Here is a 20759-nt window from a genome sequence, read left to right on the forward strand (position 1 = left end):
CTCTGATCTTTTTAATTACTTCCTCCTTCTGTCCTTCCTTCATTCCCTCCTTCCATTCCTTTTCTATTCCCTTTTTCCTTCCCTACTCTGTCTATTTTTTTCTTTCTCCTTTACCCACAGATGAGACAATAAAACCTAGAGCTCTGAAAAAAACAGAGTTAGGCACAGATAGACCTATAAACGTCAGCTCAAGACCAGTGAGCTCAGGAGAATAAGGAGATTGCACCATGCAATCCCACTGGCATTCTACCACAGAAGTTCATGCTATAAAGCCAGGGAGTCAGAACAGATCAATTCAAGAAGCAGAGGCTAACAAGAAGAGTCTCAAAACCAATGGGAAGATAAAGAAACAATCCCCAAATGGAAGGAAAGGAGGAAGCCTCAGAAAGAATGCTAACTGAAAAAGAGGCAAGTCAACTATGAGATACTGAGTTCAAAGCAATGGTTATCAGGAAGCTCACTGAGCTCACAGAGAACTACCAGAAACTACAGGGAAACTACAATGAACTCACTACAAACTATATCGACATGAAAAAGGAAATAGAAGCTATCAACAAGGGCCAAGAAGAAATGAAGAATACAATTTCTGAACTGAAGAACACAGTGGAAGGAATGAAAAGCAGACTTGATGAAGCAGAGGATCGGATCAGCGAGCTGGAGGACAAAGTAGAAAAAAACAACCACAAGGAGCAAGAAAAGGAAAAGAGGCTCAGAAAGAATGAAGAGGGATTAAGGGAAATTCAGGACAACATGAAACATAATAATATGGATATAATGGGGATACCAGAAGGAGAAGAGGAAGAGCAAGGGATATAAAATGGGTTTGAAAAAGTAATGATGGAAAATTTCCCTAATCTGATGAGAAAAAAAGTCACCCAAATCCAGGAAACACAGAGAGTCCCAAGCAAGAGGAACCCAAAGAGGCCCACTGCAAGACACATCATAATTAAAATGGCAAAATTCCAAGGGAAAGAGAGGATCTTAAAGGCAGCAAGGGAGAAACAGGAAGTAACATACAAGGGAGCCCCAATAAGGTTAGCAGCTAACTTCTAAATGGAAACACTCCAAGCCAGAAGAGAATGGCAAAAAATATTCCAAGTAATGAGAACCAGAGGCCTGCAACCAGGACTACTTTACCCAGCAAGGCTCTCAATCCAGATAGAAGGCCAAATAAAGAGTTTCCCAGACAGAAGAAGTCTAAAAGAATACACTTCCACCAACCCAGCTCTGCAAGAGATGCTAAAGGGACTGCTTTAAGGAAAGGAAGGAAAAGAGAAAGAAAGAGGAACACAGGTATGCAAAAATGGCAATGAATAACTATCTATCGATAATAACCTTAAACGTAAATGGATTAAATGTTCCAATCAAAAGATATAGAATAGCTGAATGGATAAGAAAGCTTGCCCTACGCATATGCTGCCTACACGAGACCCACCTCAGGACAAAAGACCTACACAGACTGAAAGTGAAGGGATGGAAACAAATTTTCAAGGCAAATGCACAGGAAAAAAAAGCAGGGATAGCAATACTCATACCAGAAAAATAGATTTCAAAAGAAGGGCCATAAAGAGAGACCCACAAGGTCACTTCATAATACTCAAAGGAAGAGTACACCAAGAACACATAAACATTGTAAATATAAATGCACCCTACATAGGAGCACCCAAATACATAAAGAAAATCTTGGAGGACTTCAAGAAAGATATTGACAGCAACACTGTTATAGTAGGGGACGTTAACACCCCACTGTCAAAAATGGACAGATCTTCCAAACAAAATATAAACAAGGATATTGTGTCACTGAACAAAACCCTAGATGAAATGGATTTAACTGATATATATAGACCTTTTCATCCCAAGGAAGCAAAATACACATTCTTTTCAAGTGTACATGGAACTTTTTCAAACATAGACCACATGATAGGACACAAAGCAAGCCTCAAAAAATTCAAGAAAATTGAAATCATATCAAGCACTTTCTCTGACTACAAGGGGCTGAAACTAGAAAGCAACCCCAAAGGAAAAAACCCAAAACACTCAAAATCATGGAGACTGAATAACATTCTATTAACCAAAGAATGGGTCAAGAACAAGATTATGGAAGAAACCTAAAACTTTCAGGGAACAAACAAAAATGAACTCACACCAACCCAAAACCTATGGGACACAGCATAGGCAGTCCTGAGAGGGACGTTCATAGCAATACAGGCCTACCTTAAAAAGATAGAAACATTTCAAAAAGACAACTTAACCCTACGCCTACAAGAACTCGAGCAACAACAACAAAGACAGCCCAGAGAAAGTAGAAGGAAGGAAATAACAAGATCAGAGCAGAGTTAAATGACATAGAGACTAAAAGCACAATTCTAAGGATCAATGAATCCAGGAGCTGGTTCTTTGAAAAGGTAAACAAAATCAACAAGCCTTTATGCAGGCTCATCAAGAAAAAGAGAGAAGACCCAAATAAACACAAGTAGAAATGAAAGAGGAAAGATTACAACTGATACCACAGAAATACAAAGGATTGTAAGATATTACTATGAAGAACTGTATCAGTTCTTCGAAGAACTATGAAGAAATTTGAAAACCTAGGTGAAATGGACACATTTCTAGAAAAAAAATAATCTTCTGAAACTCAATGAAGAAGCAGAAAGCCTGAACAGACCAATGACACCTGATGAAATTGAAGCAGTAATCAAAAAACTGCCAACACACAAAAGCCCTGGACCAGATGGTTTCACAGTAGAATTCTACAAAGCATTCAAGGAAGAGCAAACCCCCATCCTTCACAGACTATTCAAAAAATCCAAACTGATGGAAGACTCCCAAACTCTTTTTATGAAGCCAGCATCATCCTAATCGCCAAAACCAGATAACGACACAGAAAGAAAGAAAACTTCAGGCCAATGTCGCTGATGAACACAGACGCTAAAATTCTCAACAAAATATTGGTAAACCACATCCAGCAATACATTGAAAAGATCATCCACCATGACCAAGTGGGATTCATCCCAGGGATGCAAGGATGGTACAATATTCGCCAATCAAGAAACATAATACATCACATCAACAACAGCAAAGACAAAAATCACATGATCATATCAATAGATGCAGAAAAAGCATTTGAGAAGATATAGCACCCATTTGTGATAAAAACACCGAGCAAAGTGGGAATAAAGGGAGCATTCCTCAACATAATAAAGGCCATATATGAGAGACCTACAGCCAACATCATACTCAATGGACAAAAAGTTAGAGCTTTCCCACTGAGATCAGGAACAAGACAAGGATGCCCTCTCTCACCACTCCTATTCAGCATAGTACTGGAAGTCCTAGCCACAGCAATCAGAATAGAAAAAGAAATAAAAGGCATCCAAATTGGAAAGGAGGAAACAAAACTGTCACTGTTTGCAGATGACATGATAGTGTACATGGAAAATCCTATAGACTCCACCAAAAAACTACTCGACCTAATAAATGAATTTAGCAAAACAGCTGGATGCAAAGTCAATACTCAGAAATCAAAGGCATTCCTGTATACCAACAATAAAACTGCACAAAGAGAAATCAGAAAAAAAATTGCATTTGATATAGCACAAAAGAAAAACAAAGTACCTAGGTATCAACCTAACCAAGTAGATAAAAGTCCTGTACTGACAAAACTACACAACATTGATGAAAGAAATTACGGAAGACACAAACAAATGGAAGCATATGCCATTTCATCGATTGAAAGGATTGAAATAATTAACATCATAAAAATGTACATACTACCCAAAACAATTTATAGATTTAATGCAATCTCCATTAGAGTACCCATGACAGATTTCACAGATATACACAAAGAGTTCAGAAATTCATATGGAACCATAAACGACCCCGAATACCTGCAGCAATTTTGAGAAAGAAGAACAAAGCAGGAGGGATCACAATACCTGATATCAAACCATATTACAAGGCCACTGTAATCAAAACAGCCTGGTACTGACATAAGAACAGGCCCATAGACCAATGGAACAGAACAGAGAGCCCAGAAATAAACTCAAGTCTTTACGGTCAATTAATATTTGACAAAGGAGGCAGGAGCATAAAATGGAGCAAAAACAGCCTCTTCAACAGATGGTGTTGGGAGATCTGGACAGCTACGTTCAAAAAAATGAAACTTGATCACCAACTTACGCCATAAACAAAAGTAAACTCAAGATGAATGAACAACTTAAATATAAGTCATAACACCATAAAAGTCCTCGAGGAAAACATTGGCAGGAAAATCTCAGACATTCCACACAGCAACATCCTCACAGACACATCCCCTAAAGCAAGGGACATAAAGGAAAGAATAAACAAATGGGACCTCATCAAAATAAAACGCTTCTGCAGGGCTAAAGAAAATCACACCAAATTACAAAGAGAACCAACAGTATGGGAAAACATATTTGCCAATGATACCTCAGACAAGGGTCTGATCTCCAAAATATATAAAGAACTCACGAGACTCCACTCCAGGAAGACAAACAATGGACAAAGGACTGGAACAGACACTTCTCCAAGGAAGACATACAGAGGGCCCAGAGACATATGAAAAGATGCTCAGCATCACTAGCCATCAGAGAGATGCAAATTGAAACCCCAATGAGGTACCATCTCACACCAGTCAGAGTGGCCAACATAAAGGAATCCACAAACAAATGTTGGAGAGGATGCAGAGAAAAGGGAACCCTAGTGCACTGTTGGTGGGAATGCAGACTGGTGAGGCCACTGTGGAAAACAGTATGGAATTTCTTCAGAAAACTAAAAATGGAAGTGGCCTTTCACCCAGCAATTCCGTTGCTGGGATTATACCCTAAGAACCTTGAAACTCCAATCCAAAAGAACCTATGCACCCCAATGTTCATAGCAGCACAATTTACAATAGCCAAGTACTGGAAGCAACCTAAGTGCCCATCAGCAAATGAGTGGATCCAAAAACTATGGTATATTTACACAATGGAATTCTACTCAGCAGAGAGAAAGAAAGAGCTTATACACTTTGCAACAGCATGGATGGAACTGGAGAGCATTATGCTAAGTGAAATAAGCCAGGTGGTGAGGGACAAATACCATATGATCTCACCTTTAACTGGAACATAATCAACAAAAGAGAAAAGCAAACAAAATATAACCAGAGACATTGAAGTTAAGAACAATCTAATGATAGCCAGAGGGGAGTGGGGAGGGGACAGTGGGGAGAGGGGTTACAGGAACTACTATAAAGGACACATGGACAAAATCCAGGGGGAGGGTGGAAGAGGGGGAGGGAGGTGCTTTCTGCTGGAGTGGGGTGGAGGGATGGGGAGAAAAGGCAGACAACTGTAATTGAATAACAATAAAAATTTTTAAAAACCAAAACAATAGTTCTGCTTTTATTTTTTTATCTCATCCCACCTCAATAACAGTAAAATCAGCATAGTAAATGCTCCACCTAAAGATATCATTTCCTTGTCACTTTTTGGCACAGTTGCCCTCAGGATAAATATCACATGAAAGCATAATTTGGATATAGAAAAGAGAGAAGTTGTAGTTCAAAAACTATTTTTAAGGTAATTTTTTCAAATTATAAACATAATTAAAAATGTTTGAGAAGATGAAATTGCAACTCTGCCAAGAAAATCTAGAGAAATTACTGAATAAAACATTCTCAGTTTAAGTGGCAGGGTCTTTTCACTGTATAGTTTAGGATCTGCAAGTGCCAGGCTCCACAATTTAGATATTTTATGCCACAAAAATATTCTAACCTAAATTTTATTGCTAATTGAAATTCTTTATGGTATGTGTATCTTAAGACTGAGCCATAAAATATATGGTAAACTTCTAAATTATGTGAAGAAATGCATTCTAGGTAGTAAGTGAGGTGTATTAATAACAATAACATAATTAGAATAGTAATGATACTTAACATTCATTAAGCACTTTCTGTGTGCTGGGCACTACACTAAGCTTTTGAAAAACATTTTTTCATTCTTTCCTTACAACAATCCCCTGATGAAAGAACTACTTTAATCTCTAGTCCCAGGTGAAGAAATGGGTACTAGAGAGAATAGGTAAGTTGCCCATGTTTAGCCAACTTTACATGGGTGAGCCTAGAAACAAGCACAGTGTCGTCTGACTCAGAGTATGAACTCAGAGCATACAGAAGAACCAGATGGAAGTAGTGCACAATGGAAATGAAAGACCAGGAATTGCATAGCCAACCCTAATTTATGCCATGTGGACTGGCCCCATCTTTGTTCAATAAAAGCACCAAATACTAGACTTCACAGTTCTCAGAGATGGAATCAGCCTGGGTTCGCCCAAAACAGATCCTCAGACAAGAATTTGGGTGTAAGTAGGTTATTTGGGAGGTGATTCCTGGAAAGATGGTGGGGAAATGGGGAAATGAGACAGGGAAGAGAAGGAAGCCAATCTGAGGTATACCAATGAGCATGTTAACACTGTTGGCCTGGTACTCTATCCCACTGGGGACATCTGGATGGCTATGCTGAACATGGTTTAGAGTTTTCTCACCCAGAGCTAAGAAAGCTGGGCTCTGTAACCACCAACTCCTGCCTGTCAGTGGTTGAAGGTACATCCCACAGCATTAATGTCTGGACACTTTTGGCCTGTTCTTTGCCTTAGCTGTGCAGATTCTCTGCCTGACTCAGGCACTGGCAAGTACAGAAGTGAGAGCCAGGGGATGGGAATGTGGGTGCCCACTGACAGTTGTTCCATTATGTATGTCTCCACAAGGATATTCTTGGCTTCAAATTTGATAATCACTTCGTCTCATAGAGGTGTCATTCTAAAAACATTATTTTGGCCAAGGGCTTACAATTACAACCACTGATGATAGAATATTTTTTTCCTAGATCCTTCCAGGTTTTTGCCCTGAGAGATGGAGAAAAGTAGGTACCTGCAACTCCATGAGACATTATTTGACCTCAAAAAGTCAAAGCGTGCTGGAGGACTCCCAAGGTGCTGACTTCTTCCTGCTTCTCTTATTCATGGTCCCAACATTCTGAGAATCTGGAGCCAAGGGGCTTTCAGTAAAACTCACTAGAGGACATACTCAAGGCAGGCAAAGACTGTTAAAAAGCCATTTTTCTTTTGCCTAAGAGATTTAAAAGTCAGTAGTGAACGAATGAGAGTGGTAAACCTTATGGTTAAGAATACTGTCAGCCAAAGGCCAGTTGTTGGTATCAGTTCAACACCAACAGGAATCCCCAATTTGGGGTGCAGCAAAGAAGGAAACTTCTATTCAGTGTAAACAGCTCAACTGTGATACAGCACAGCTGTGGTTATAACACAGCTCTGAAAACAGCACTACTGTTGGGCAGCTCTTGGGGGAAGTATCCCTGGGGACATCTTCAGTATTTCAGCTCCAGCCAGAGAAATGGTCTTCAGTTTTGGGTAGAAAAGGAACATACTCTCAGATCCTAAGGGAAGCTGACTTGTATATACATGGTCTATGATTGGTCTATCCTCAAGCAAATGAGGACTCAAATCCTCACAGTATGATTGGTCCTGATTGATCAGAATGGAGCTGCTCTGATTGGTCAGTGAAGAAGCTGATGGGGATACAACTGTGCATCCCAGATGGGATGGGGATCCTAGGAACTCCTTTATAAGGTCTGGCTCAGGTGGCAGGAACACAGTACAGGCAGGCAGTTCAGTGCAGGCTTCTTCCTAAAGTGCAATTTGCCCGGGAGGCCCCTGTAAAGACATGGATGCTAGGTTCTGTTTTTTATTTTTTATTTTTGTTAATAAGAGGAGACAGAGAGAGAGAAACATCAGTTTGTTGTTCCACTTACTGATGCATTCATTGGTTGACTCTTGTATGTACCCTGACTAAGGATCAAACTCACAACCTTGGCGTATCAGGACAATGTTCTAACCAATTGAGCTATTTGGCCAGAATCAAACTATGTGCTTTTAAATTTGAGCCATTAGCCATTGGTAGCCATTGTTAGCGGGTATGTTCTCATGCCTCACATTTAAGCCTTAGAAATTCAGGCATGCGGCATGAATATTTTTTGCTACATTGATTTGGTTCACTTTTTGGCATTTAAAAGGAAAAGATGAGCTTATTTATGCACCACATTATACCTGACCATATAGTGTGAAGGGTGTGTGTGTGTGTGTGTGTGTGCGCGCATGCGTGTGTGTGTGTGAGGGTGGTGTGCATAACCTGGAGAGACAGAAGAGTTTACAAAAAAATGAGAGGCTTGAAATATGTCATAGACATAATGCAAGCCAAATTTTTATTGGAACCAAAGTTGAGTTCTGATTTTTGCCCTTTTATTTTATTACTTAAAGATATTATTTATTCTTAGAGGAGAATATATAGAGAGAAACGTTGATCAGTTGCCTTTTTCATGCCCCCAATCAGGGATGTAGCCCACAACCAGGCATGTGCCCTGACTGGGAATTGAACTGGCAACCTTTTGGTTTGTGGCATGATTCCCAACCCACTGAACCTCACCAGTCAGGGCAATTTTTGTCCTTTTTCATTAAAATAAAAACGTATCAACAATGAAAGCTTTGATGGATTACCATAGAGAGAATATAGATGGAACCATAAATAATTTTTAGTTTTCTTTTAAAATCTAAATTGAGTGTTATATTGCAAAAATATATTCCACAAAATATTATTTGAATGCCAAGTCACCCAATTGTATAGCAAAAGGGTGATCTTCTAAAGGTTTATTTCCTCCTGGAGTACTGTCTAGATAAGGTTGATTTCTGCCTTTTATGGCTGTGATTTAAAATATGACTTTTCTGAACTTTGTAACCTTATTTGAAGGAAAGCATTTTAAGAGGAAGGGATAAAATTCAATTAACTGAGATGACAGAAATTAATCTACTGGGCAAATATATCAGGCAGTTGGAAGCATTCATACCTTTCAAAAAGGAAATAACCTATTTCTTGCCTTGTTATCTAATGAAACAGGAGTTTATTTCTCTTGAAGCTGTTACAAATCTGCTTAATGAGGCCTAAACACTATTGCCAAGCAATTAGAGGTTTTATTATATCAGTGATTTATTTCATTTCCGCAGTTGCTGATAATCATTAGCCAAAACTGTCTCATCTAAGAATGCCCATATGTGTACACACATGTGTGCACACACACACATTCTAGCTGGCTGAGAAATATAATAGCTCCACTGACAGCTGAGGCCAGAGGCTGTGAGTAAACAGCCTCAGACAGTTTCCAAACTTGGACATTCTGTATATTTTATTAATTAATGCATTTGTGCTGATCTGTGTTCATTTTCTCTTCTGTGGGTATTATTTTTTAGGTATTGAAAAATGGTAGCATTTACTAACACAAACACACATGTAGCAGGATTTCATTTTCCAAAGGTCCACTTCACTATTGGCTGTGCCACATGCTCTTCTAGATCCTTGCCACTTTGTGTGAAGGTATAACATCCACACAAATTTACAAATAATGTTTTGAATGGGTAATTTTGTCGAATATACCCTTTCACCTTTCTTGCTCCAAATTTTTAAAAAGATTTTTTTAATTTAGTTTTAGAGAGAGGGGAAGGGATGAAGAAAGAAAGGGAGAGAAATATTAATGTGAGAGAGAAACATCAACTGGTTGCTCTCATACATGCCTCAACCAAACATGCAACCCAGGTATGTGCTCTGACTGGGAATCAAACTGGCAATCTTTCACTTTGCAGGATGACACCCAACCAGCTGAGCCACACCAGTCAGGGCTCTTAACCCAAATTTTTAAAAATATTTATCAATAAGAATGAATTGCATATTAATTGTATGCCTAATGCTATTAGACAATGCAACAAGTACAGGAGAAAAGGTACACCCCAAAGTCACAGCATTTGGAATACAGTCAGAGAAGCAACCCATACAGCAAAAACATAGGAAGAATGCACAGCAACTGAAGCAGGTGAGAGACTTGCAGAGAAAGAACCTCCATGCTAAGCAATAATATACAGAAAATGATATCTCCTACCTTTCTATTCCTAGATTGTCCCCATTACCAGGTGGATGACTCAGGTACAGCCAAGCTCATGAGAACTCGAGTAATTTCCTTGGTACCTGACTGAAGCCTACACCTTCGTAGTAACTGCCATCCATCAAGTGCCTCCTCTGTGACAGAAAGCCTTTAAGAGCCTTGTTTTGTGCAAGGTATTGTTCACGAAGAAACTGCTTAATGCAAAGCCTGCATAATTCAACATTAATCCCAAAGAAAGTGAGTATTTCTGATTAACAGCCATATGGCAACAGAATAAACTAGTATGCAATTCCCTCCACCTGTCAACTTTGAAATTACACAATTCTGGATTCTTTTTTATTTCATGGAGACTTGCATTATTTCAAATTTGGAGCAAATAAAAACAACTAACATTTTATATCATACTAAATTAAATTAAAAATATGTCTCCTCACTACTTATCTTCATTTTTATGCTAACAATTCTTACATTAATGGCAATATAGTAGTTATATAATATTTACAAAGAGTTTCATGCTTAAGAAAGTGTTTACCATAGATAAATGCTTAGCATGGATGTAAACTCATTAAATCTACTACAAAGTAGATGTTACCATTATCCTAGTTTATAGGAAGAAAAGAGTGAAGCACAAAGAGGTTAAGCAGTTCTTCTACAGTTATACAACTGGTAAGTGGTGGAACTACAGCCAGGCAATCTGGCCCTAAAATCTGCTACACTCTCAACCACCAGGCTCTACTTCATTTAATCCCCATGATGGAAGTATTGCTTTCCCATTTTACTAATGGTGAGTTACCTAGAATTCCAACTGATCTCTGTCCAGATCTAAAACCCATACTGCTTGCCTTAAGCTTGCCTGTGTCCCACCTGCCTCCTATTATTCAGCTGTATAAGCACCAGGATAGACTTGGTCCATCACTCACCATAGTTGCCTTTATCAAACCAAGTACTTTTAATTCAGTACAGACATAAACAAAAGAAAAAAATCCATCTTTATCATGGAACTTGTTGAGAGGCAGGAAAGTACAATGGTTAGTTGACCTTATACCAATAACAGCAAACATTTATTAAGACCCTTCAGCAAACTACACATCATTCTGGGAGCCCTCCATGCATTAGCTTGTTGAAGTCTCATAAACAATTCATGAGGCTGGCACAACTCTTCCTCCCTCTGCACAGATAGCTGTCTCAGAAAGGCTAAGAGAAGTAGGATGGGGGAGGAGGTCTTGCAGTTGTTTCTCTCAGCAGCTCCTGCTCTTCAACTACCAGAACTGAGAACAGATGAAGTGACAAGTCATACCTCCAGTTCACTCACAAAAATGCAGATGAGCTGTGTTGCATGTGTTGGAGAGAAATCAAGGCAGGGGAGGTAGATTATTCGGAGGAAACCAGTAGTGACCCCAGGGATGCCCAGAGGTGAAAAAGCAAAGAAAAGGTATTCCCCAGACTTCCCAAAAGAGCTGTAGTACCAGGTTATCGGAAACCCTGTGGGCTTCCTGAAGGACTGGTGTGGCAAATATGTTAATGCCCACCAGTGTGCCCCCTATAGGGTAGCACTCCACTCCAATGTGCCTCAAGGGACATAAACCTTCAGCATTATTTACTATGCATTCCCAATAGTGTTGCTAATAAAAGAAGGCATTTCAACTTGTTGCCACATTATTTTTTCTATATTATTGCAACCATTTGTTTTTTTACTGTGGCATAAAGAAAAGGTTTTACCCTTTTGGCAAGTAGCCTTTTGGTTTCCTTTATTTAAAAATGTGAAAGACTGTGGCTCATTAAGAACTGTTAGTCACTATGATGTGCCTAATGGTGCATTATGTCTTAAGTGCTGATTTTGCTGTCACTTAATTGAAATTTATTCTAATACATCTTCATTAGAGTATTTGGAAATGTAATGGGCAGGGCTGCCCCACTGAATAAATAGCAAAGGTGTGGGTTGAAACTGATAATCTGTATATATCATAAAGAGAATTATACTATAATTCTCAGTGAAATAATATTCTATAAATGAGCACATACCTCAGTAAGGTAATATTCTATGTATGTATGATTCTATACATTATATACATGCTGCTGGTACCCCATCCAGTTCCACTTTACCAGGCCACATACCATCCCCTAGTGGTGGTGGCTAACAGTTTTCCACTGCCTCCTACTCTAGAGAATTGCACTCTGCCAAAAGGGAAGTTACCTCACCAGAGGATTATGAGCTGGGCTTATATTGACACAGCTGATGGCTGTGTCAACAACTTGACTTCAAAGGTGGGCAAGGAGCTTTGAGGAGGGCACAGGGAGTATGCAATCCACAAAGGAAGTATCAGGAAGGATGTTTACCAAAGTGTTGATGGCCCACATGCCTGGGAGGCCAGATTCTTTATTCACTTCTTTATGCTTCCTATACTTTTGAAGGATTTTTTTGTAACAAATATGTAATGTTTTTGCAAAAAGGACAATGAAGATATATCAAAGAAAGAAGTCATTGTATTTGACTCCCTCATTTCACAGATGAGCAAATTAGACCTCGGGCAGAGCTCACAGACTTGGGTCTCAGACCTGTCTGCAGTGTGAACACAGTGCAATGGCCCACCCAGCCCTAGGGATGTAGAGGACGTCATCAACAACAACTGTAGCTCAGAGCAGTTGAGGGACACACCAGGCTGTGAGGCCCCCTAGAGGAAAAGAAGGAGCATGGTACCTGGATCCATTAGCTTATTTCTTTGACACCCGTGTCAAAGAACAAGGGTGTAATCATTTCCATAGGTCTCAAACACTAAAGAGAGTTATGTAACAAACATTCAAAAAAGTTAATAAAGTGCACCAGTCTGAGGTATAAGCTCACTGACTTTTTTTTACATAAATATACATCTATGTAAGCACCACCTAGATCAGGATAGAGAATATTTCCAGATCCCGTAACTTTTGCTCATGCCCCTACTCAGAAAATAACAGCACATACCCTCACCCTGTCTCAACATAATATAATTACTGCTTTGAATGCTATATCATCAATTAGTGTTTTTTAAATATTATTTATTTATTTATTTAGCTTTAAAGATTTTATTTATTTATTTTTAGACAGAGGGGAAGGGAAGGAGAAAGAAAGGGAGAGAAACCTCAGTGTGTGGTCACTCTTACACACCCCCTACTGGGGACCTGGCCTGCAACCCAGGCATGTGCCCTGACTGGGAATCAAACTGGCAACACTTGGTTGGCAGGCCATCTCTCAATCCACTGAGCCACACCAGCCAGGGCTAGTTTTGTTTGAACTTAAACTTCATTGTTATGTCAATTTCCCCAGGAGGCAAGGTTGAAATAGAGATTTGCACTCACGAAGATTTTTAAGAAGCATTCTTGGTATTGGTACCTGTGAGGGTGAAAGAATTGGGGAAAAGCTAGACTGGGATACATTCACAAGTTCTCAGGCAGTTCCACAGGGACCTCTGGGGTGGGGATGGTCCTGCAGAATGGCCCTATGTTGGAGCCAGGGAGCAAATTTTACACCCCATATTGACCAATGGTGAGATGTTGGACTGCCTCCAGAAATATGTTGTGATATTGGGCAAGATGGCTCTCTTTAGCCAGGGCAACAGCAGAGGAGAGAGAGGCTCAGCTATAAGCTTTGAACACTCCCAACCCTCGGGGGCAATGAATGCTTTAGTCCTAAAGTTTCAGAGAATCTGGATGGTGCATCAGTATATTCATGTAAATAAATATACATAGTATGTGCACTCTGTGTGTGGCTTTCTTCTCCCAACATAATTTCTAGGGGATCTGTTTGTGCTGCGGCATGGAACATTCATTCTTACTGATGAGTAGTATTCCACTGAATGATATGGCACAATTTATTTATCTATTCTACTATTGATAAGCAGTTGGTTTGTTTCTGATTTTAGACCATTGTAAGTAAAGCTGCTATACATACCTTTTTAAGCAGCTTTTTTGAGATATATTATAGTTCATACACCACACAATTCACCCATTAAAGTATGCAAAATCAATGGTTTTGAGTATATTCATAGGTATGTGCAACCATCACCACAGTCAATTTTAGAACATTTTCATCACCTCTAAAATAAATCTTATACTCTTTAGCTACCACTCTTCTATTCCCCTCTCAGCCTTCAGCAACTGCTAATCTACTTGTCTCTATGGTTTTGCCTTTTCTGGACATTTCATATAAATGGAATTATATATGTGGTTTTTGATGACTGACTTCTGTTACTTAGCCTAATATTTTCAAGGTTCCTCCATGTCATGGCATATATCAATACTTCACTCCTTTTTTGACCAAATAACTTTTCATTGTATGGATATACCACATTTTATTTAGCCATTCACGAGTTGATGGATTTTTAGGTTGTTTACATTTTTTGCTATTACGAATAGTGCTGCTACAAACATCTATATATAAGTTTTTGTGTGGTCATATGGTTTCATTTCTCTTGGGTATATATTTAAAGAGTAGAATTGCTGGTTATATGGTAACGCTATGTTAACTTTTTCAGGAAGTGCCAGGCTATTTTCCAAAGTAGATTTACATCCTCACCAACACTTGTCCTTGTTTGTCTTTTTTTATTCTAGTTCTCCTAGAGGGTGTAAAGTGGTAGCTCACTATGGTTTTGTTATCAAGCATATTTTCATGTGTATATTGGACATTCTTATTTTTTAACTGAATTGTTTAATTTTTATTACTGAGTTATATGAGTGTTTTAATATTCTAGATACAAGTCCCTTATCACATATGTGATTTGCAATTATTTTCTCTCATTCTGTGAGGTGTCTTCTCACCTTCTTCATAACATCCTTTGAGGAACAATAGTTTTTAATTTTGATGAAGCCCAATTTACCTATTCTTTTTATTTTGATGTTTGTGCTTTTGTGTTATATCTAAAAAATCTACAGAAAAATCTACAGCAAGGTCATGTAGATTTACCCTTATGTTTTCTTCTAAGAGCTTTATAGTTTTACCTCTTACAGTTAGGACTTTGATCCATTTTGAGTTAATTTTTGTATATGGTATAATGTAAAGGTCTAACTTCCATCTTTTGAATGTGATTATCCAATTGCCCATACATCGTTTGTTGAAAAGACTATACTTTCCTTATTGGATGGTATTGGCACCCTTGCCGAAAATCAGTGGAGCATAGAATTGAGAAAATTCTCAATTCTATTTCATTGAACTATAGATCAATCCTTGCCAGTACCACACTGTCCTGATACCTGTTGCTTTGTAGGAAATTTTGAAATGGAGAAGTGTGAGGTTTAATATGTATTTTTTGCGGAAAAAATATCTAATCATTGCTCTTGAATTTATGCCTAAGAGTGAAATTGCTGGTATATATATGTTTAGTTTTAGTAGAAATTGCAAACGCGGTTTATAGGAATTGTTTCTAATAACATATAAATGAGGTTATGCAAATCAATTCAATTGGAATCAAACAAACACCTAGTCGATATTAAAACTGTTTTTATGTTTTGATAGTGAGAAGTAACCTTAGTCCCACAAAGCTTTTTTTTAATGACTTTTTGGCTAACAAGCTTCTAAGGAGGCAGTGATTCCTGGAAAGCAAAATCCTCCATGAAAAGGGCCTCAGGTTGCCTAAAGACCTTGTCCTGAGAAAGCATATAGCGATTTCATCAAGAAAATATCAACCAGAGAAGAAGCCACAGTTGGCACCCAACTGGAGTTCCTCCACTGGCTAAGACATCTAAAATTAAAGAATCTTTGGGCAAATTACAAAAATTGCCTCTATGGAGAAGTGACTGGTGTCCCCACTGGATATACCAATTAGCAAAAAATTCCCCTTTGTCTGGTGCCCCAGCCCCATCCCTTAACTCAGGGTTGGTGGACAGAGCCAGGCAAGCCTGGATCTCAGCCTCTGCTGTACTCAGGAATCTACCAAGAGACTGTCCTGCTCTGACTGTGGTGGTTGTCAACAAGGGGCAAGAACCAAATCAAAATGTGAAGGGTGTTGGTAACCAACCCCAAGCACACAAGTGGATACTATAGACAAAGCTACCTTTCTTGCCCACTGCTTTTTGGGCATGCACTTGGCAGTTTTGGCCAATGGTATAGGCTGCCTTAGTTTGAGTTTCCCCCAAAAGGAGCCTGAGATAGGATTTGAATTCAGGTGGTTTGTTTGGGAGCTGATTCCAGAAAACCCTGTATGGAAGTGATAAAAGTCAGATAGGAAGGAAGCTAATGTGTATTAGTGAGCATTTTACCACAGTGGCACCTTGGGCTTAATTCCCCCAGGACTGTCTGAGAGTCTGTGGATAATTGTCCCTCTGAAAGGTCAGGACATTGGAATGTTTTTTCACTAATTCTTACCCCTCATTGGTGAGGGTCACTCCTGGGATGTTAACTACCTGGCACTTGTGGTCTGCCTCATACATTATGAAGGAAGCTCAGTGTGTGAGGGAACTGTCTGCAGGCCACCTCAGGGGTATGTATAAGAGAATATGGACAGCATATCCACAGCATTTGCTTCACTCTCAAAACTCATAATTCCAATTTTCTCCTGCTCATCATGGGCCTACTAGCTAAACCATTCAGATTATAACAGAACAACATGTGGGACCTTGACCATAATTTATGGTCCCTCCTCTATCACCCCAGAGATTGAGGGAGGGATGGAGAGAATGGGAAAATGTTGATGCAGAAATGCAAAGGCCAAAGCTGGAAGCAGATAAACTGTGCTTGAATGAATTGCTTGTTCTCAGGAGAGAAGGAACTTTATTAGAATGGTTAATTTAATCTCACATGTTGCAAAAGCCAAAGATCACCCTGCAAAAATTATTACTTGTTTAGGGTGTTGCAGAGTGGAGAAATCTTCATGTGCCTCTTTTCCTTTTAATCACCAAATCCTATGACCAAGCCAAGATATTTCAAAGAAAATTGTGAGCCCCATCTGCCTGTTGGGGTCATGCTGAGACAAAGGCAAGATTCTTGCTGGCAGATATTCCTGGCCAGGAGACCCTTAATCCAGTCCAATTGATTTTAACACATTTGTTGCCAAGTTGCATAGACATTCTCCATCTTTGAAGATGCTACACCAAAAAGATCTTTTTTGCTTGTTATCAGCTTACTTAGTTTTAGATTTAGATATAGCTTGTATGTCATATAAATCTAGGCTAGATGAGGAAAAAATCTCTCCAGGGATCCATCTAATTTATAAATAAATAGGTTATGCAGCTTGAAGGATTGTGAAATGGAGCCCTCTGTGATTCCATGTGGTGGCATCATACAGGAACTCATTTGGAAAACAAAGAGAATTTAGGGAACAAGAGGGTGTATACATCACAAAGTAATTCTTGAGGTCATAAGTCACTTTGAAAGGAACCCTTTGAAAACTTTTGCTATCTATAAAACTTCTTGAGCGAGTTTCAATCAGTTGAGCCAACTCAGTTGGGCTGAAAATCATGCAACAACTGCTAAAGTTAACATATCCTCAACAGTGCCTCAGGCTGACAGGTAGAAAAACTGTAGGAATGAGCCAACAATGCTAAGGTTTAGAGTAAAGAAAGAAAAATTAGCTGAATCCTAATTCAGAAAAGTTTGCTCTGGCTGGTGTGGCTCAGTAGATCCAGCACCGACCTGTGAACCTAAAGGCCACTGGTTTGATTCCCAGTTGCTGCAAATGCCTGGGCCGTGGGCCAGGTCCCCACTTGGGGCGTGTGACAGGCAACTGATGGATGTATCTCATTGATGTTTTGCTCCCTCTCTTTCTCCCTCCCTTCCCCTCTCTCTCTAAAATAAATAAATTAATCTCTTTTTAAAAAAGAAAAGTTTGAGGACATTTCTGCAGATGATCTCAGAAACACACTCAAAAGTCCATTAAATTCTATAATAAATACCCTTAGAAAGATATTCAGGATTCTCAATAGTTAGCCAACTGTTTCCTCATGTACATATATTTGATACTTAACCTAAAGCTGAAGTTTAATGTATCTAGGATTGTAAAGCTTGATGCTTCAGTTGGTACTATGATCACCTGCTAAGTTATAAAGGGTAGACTTCCTCAAGACAGCATTAGTAAATTAGTCAAATATAAGGAATAATTACTGTCATTTTAAAGGTCATATAAAGTTTTCTTTTGAGAAACAAGTTTTAGAGGATGCTTATAAAAGAGACACAGTAAAGACAAAACTTACCATATATTCTAGTCTTCTGTTACTGTCTTTGTAATTCAATCATTCAACAAAGTAAAATTTGCAGTTAAATTCATGCATTCATTCAACAAAGATTTGCAGGAGTTCTCTGCCAGATTCTCTGCTGGACACTAATAATATAACTATGCTGAAGAGAGCTGGGTTCCTCCTACCCCTTTAACCTTAACATCTTGGACACAGGTAACAAGTGAGCTATTTGATATTATGTATGGATGCTCATTATTTTAAAAAGTATTATTTAAAAACAAAAAATATTTTTAATAGTTAAAAATCAGAAGGATCAAAAGCAAAGATGTTGATGCTGGTTCTGAAGAGGGAGTAAGCAAGCTTGTGAATTTCTAGGTACTGAACGCCATCCTTCCCCCCCATAGCAAGTCTCCAGGTGAACCAAGGAAACACCTAGCATTTCTCACCTATATAACAGGCAAGAAATGATACCTAACTCATAGGGGTTTTGCAGGGTATATGTGCAAAATGGTTAGCTTGGTGGAAGCCATGATTAACACCAACTGATGTGACCCATTGTAACATAGTTAACTCACATAGCACAGTGTTTGGCACTAGAAGCAGTCTATTGATATTGATTTATTTCTCTTGACACACACATACACACACAACCTTAAGCCAGGGTCTCCAAAATGGGGAATGCATGACAATCCATGGCACAAAGAAAAGATAGCACTTTTATTTATAAGTTTTTATATAAAAATGGCAAAATGATTCAGATTTATTGAAATCACACATTAACACTAGTGCCCTTTTTTTCATGTGTGTCAGAGTTTTACATTCTTGATGCCTGAAGTACCCCAGGTAAAGTGGGAATCTCACCACTCCAAAGAGCTGACAGCAACACCCTTGCTTGGTGGCTGTACAGCTACTGTAATAAAAAAGGGCACTTTTGTGAATGCTATTAAATGAATATATAGATCATATAAATCTAGCTTTAACTAAATTAACACTCCCAATTTGGGAAAGTAGCTTCAAATATCCTAGCCAAGAATCATGAATTAAAGATAATCCTAATATCACAAGGAGAAAGAAACCCCCAAAATGGCAGAACTGACCCTTTCAATTCCATTATCCCTCATTAGCTTCATTACAAGGTTAACATAGTGATTCAATGAGTATAAGAATTCATCCAAAAATATTAAAATAATAAAGAAGTCTACTGGAAATAAAAATATACAATCATTATCATTGACAATGAATCTAACTCTATGTTTATGTTGTGGTTTGAAAATAGCTAATGGTCCTGTAAAACCATGGTGAAAACCAAGACGTACACAGTGAGCATTCAGCATATCAAAGCAAGTGTCTGCAACTTTTATAGCAGTGTTTAAAGTTGTGAGATATTCATCCCAGTATGTTATGAAAGTTTCACTCAGCTTAATGAAAAATTTTGATGTTTTTAAATAAGGAAAAACAAAAGGCTACTTATCGTTGAGTAAACCCTTTTCTTTATGCCACAATAAAAATGACTGCAATTATAGAGAATGATATGGAAGCAAGTAAAAATGCCTTGGTTTATTAACAGCACTATTAGAAATACATAGTAAACAATGCTGAAGACTTAAAGACATTTACTTTAGAATAAATTATGCCTCAAAAATTTGTCTTTGAGTTGAATGAAAGTATAGATATTTCCTACATGTATTACTTTGTAGGGTTTGCTAGATTCAATATTAATAATGAAACACACTAAAGGTCATTTTTATGAGCCACTAAATGATCATATTCTCTATAGTAAGAGACTAAAAATAATATTTAGTGAGGAAAACTGTAAATGTAATCACTAATGGAATGGCTGAATTACTGAATTTTTTAGAAAAGAATTCTGATAAAGTTTACAAGGAAAGCACAACACATAAAATGCATGTAGTGTGTCATTCTTAGCAAGCTAGTGCAGCATCGTGTTGAAGCAAAAAAAATAATAAAACAATGCAACAGGATGTCTTTTATGATGTTAAATTTATAAATAGAAGACTTCAAAAGTAGGGTTGAACCTTGACCACATTTTTGTAGTGAGCATGGAAATGACCATAAAAATCCTTCAAACCACACAGAGGGATAATGTACCTAAAAACACAAGGAAACTAAAAGGTTTCCAGACTTGTGGACCTTTCTGTGACAAGAAGTAGCTGTCACTAGTATGTGACCTCAGACATATTTTTCAAATAAATAAACACACAATCTGTTCCTTTAGGGTAAAAAATAAAAGAATCCCCTTTACCTAACAAGGAAAGAAAACGAATAACTGCTTTAAAAAAAAATCAGATGCTATGATGGAGCTCTTTGAAAAGTATATGTTTGGAAATGTTTTTATCATCATACATAGTTATTGCCCCAAACACTCATATTTACACCCTCACAAACAGAATTTCTGACATCTTCTAAACACAAAAATTGTCTTCATTCTGAGAAAATTTTCAAAAATATAAAGATATGACATTTTTCAATTATTGTGCAAGACTGATATAGGAAAATAAGAGTTTAAATATTTTGAAAATTGAAGGATGTAATTGAAAATATGTTTAATGGCTTCATCCAGCCATTGCTGTACTTCTTTCATCTGGATATAAAAAA

Source organism: Desmodus rotundus, chromosome 6, assembly GCF_022682495.2.
Source record: "Desmodus rotundus isolate HL8 chromosome 6, HLdesRot8A.1, whole genome shotgun sequence".
NCBI classification, from domain to species: domain Eukaryota; kingdom Metazoa; phylum Chordata; class Mammalia; order Chiroptera; family Phyllostomidae; genus Desmodus; species Desmodus rotundus.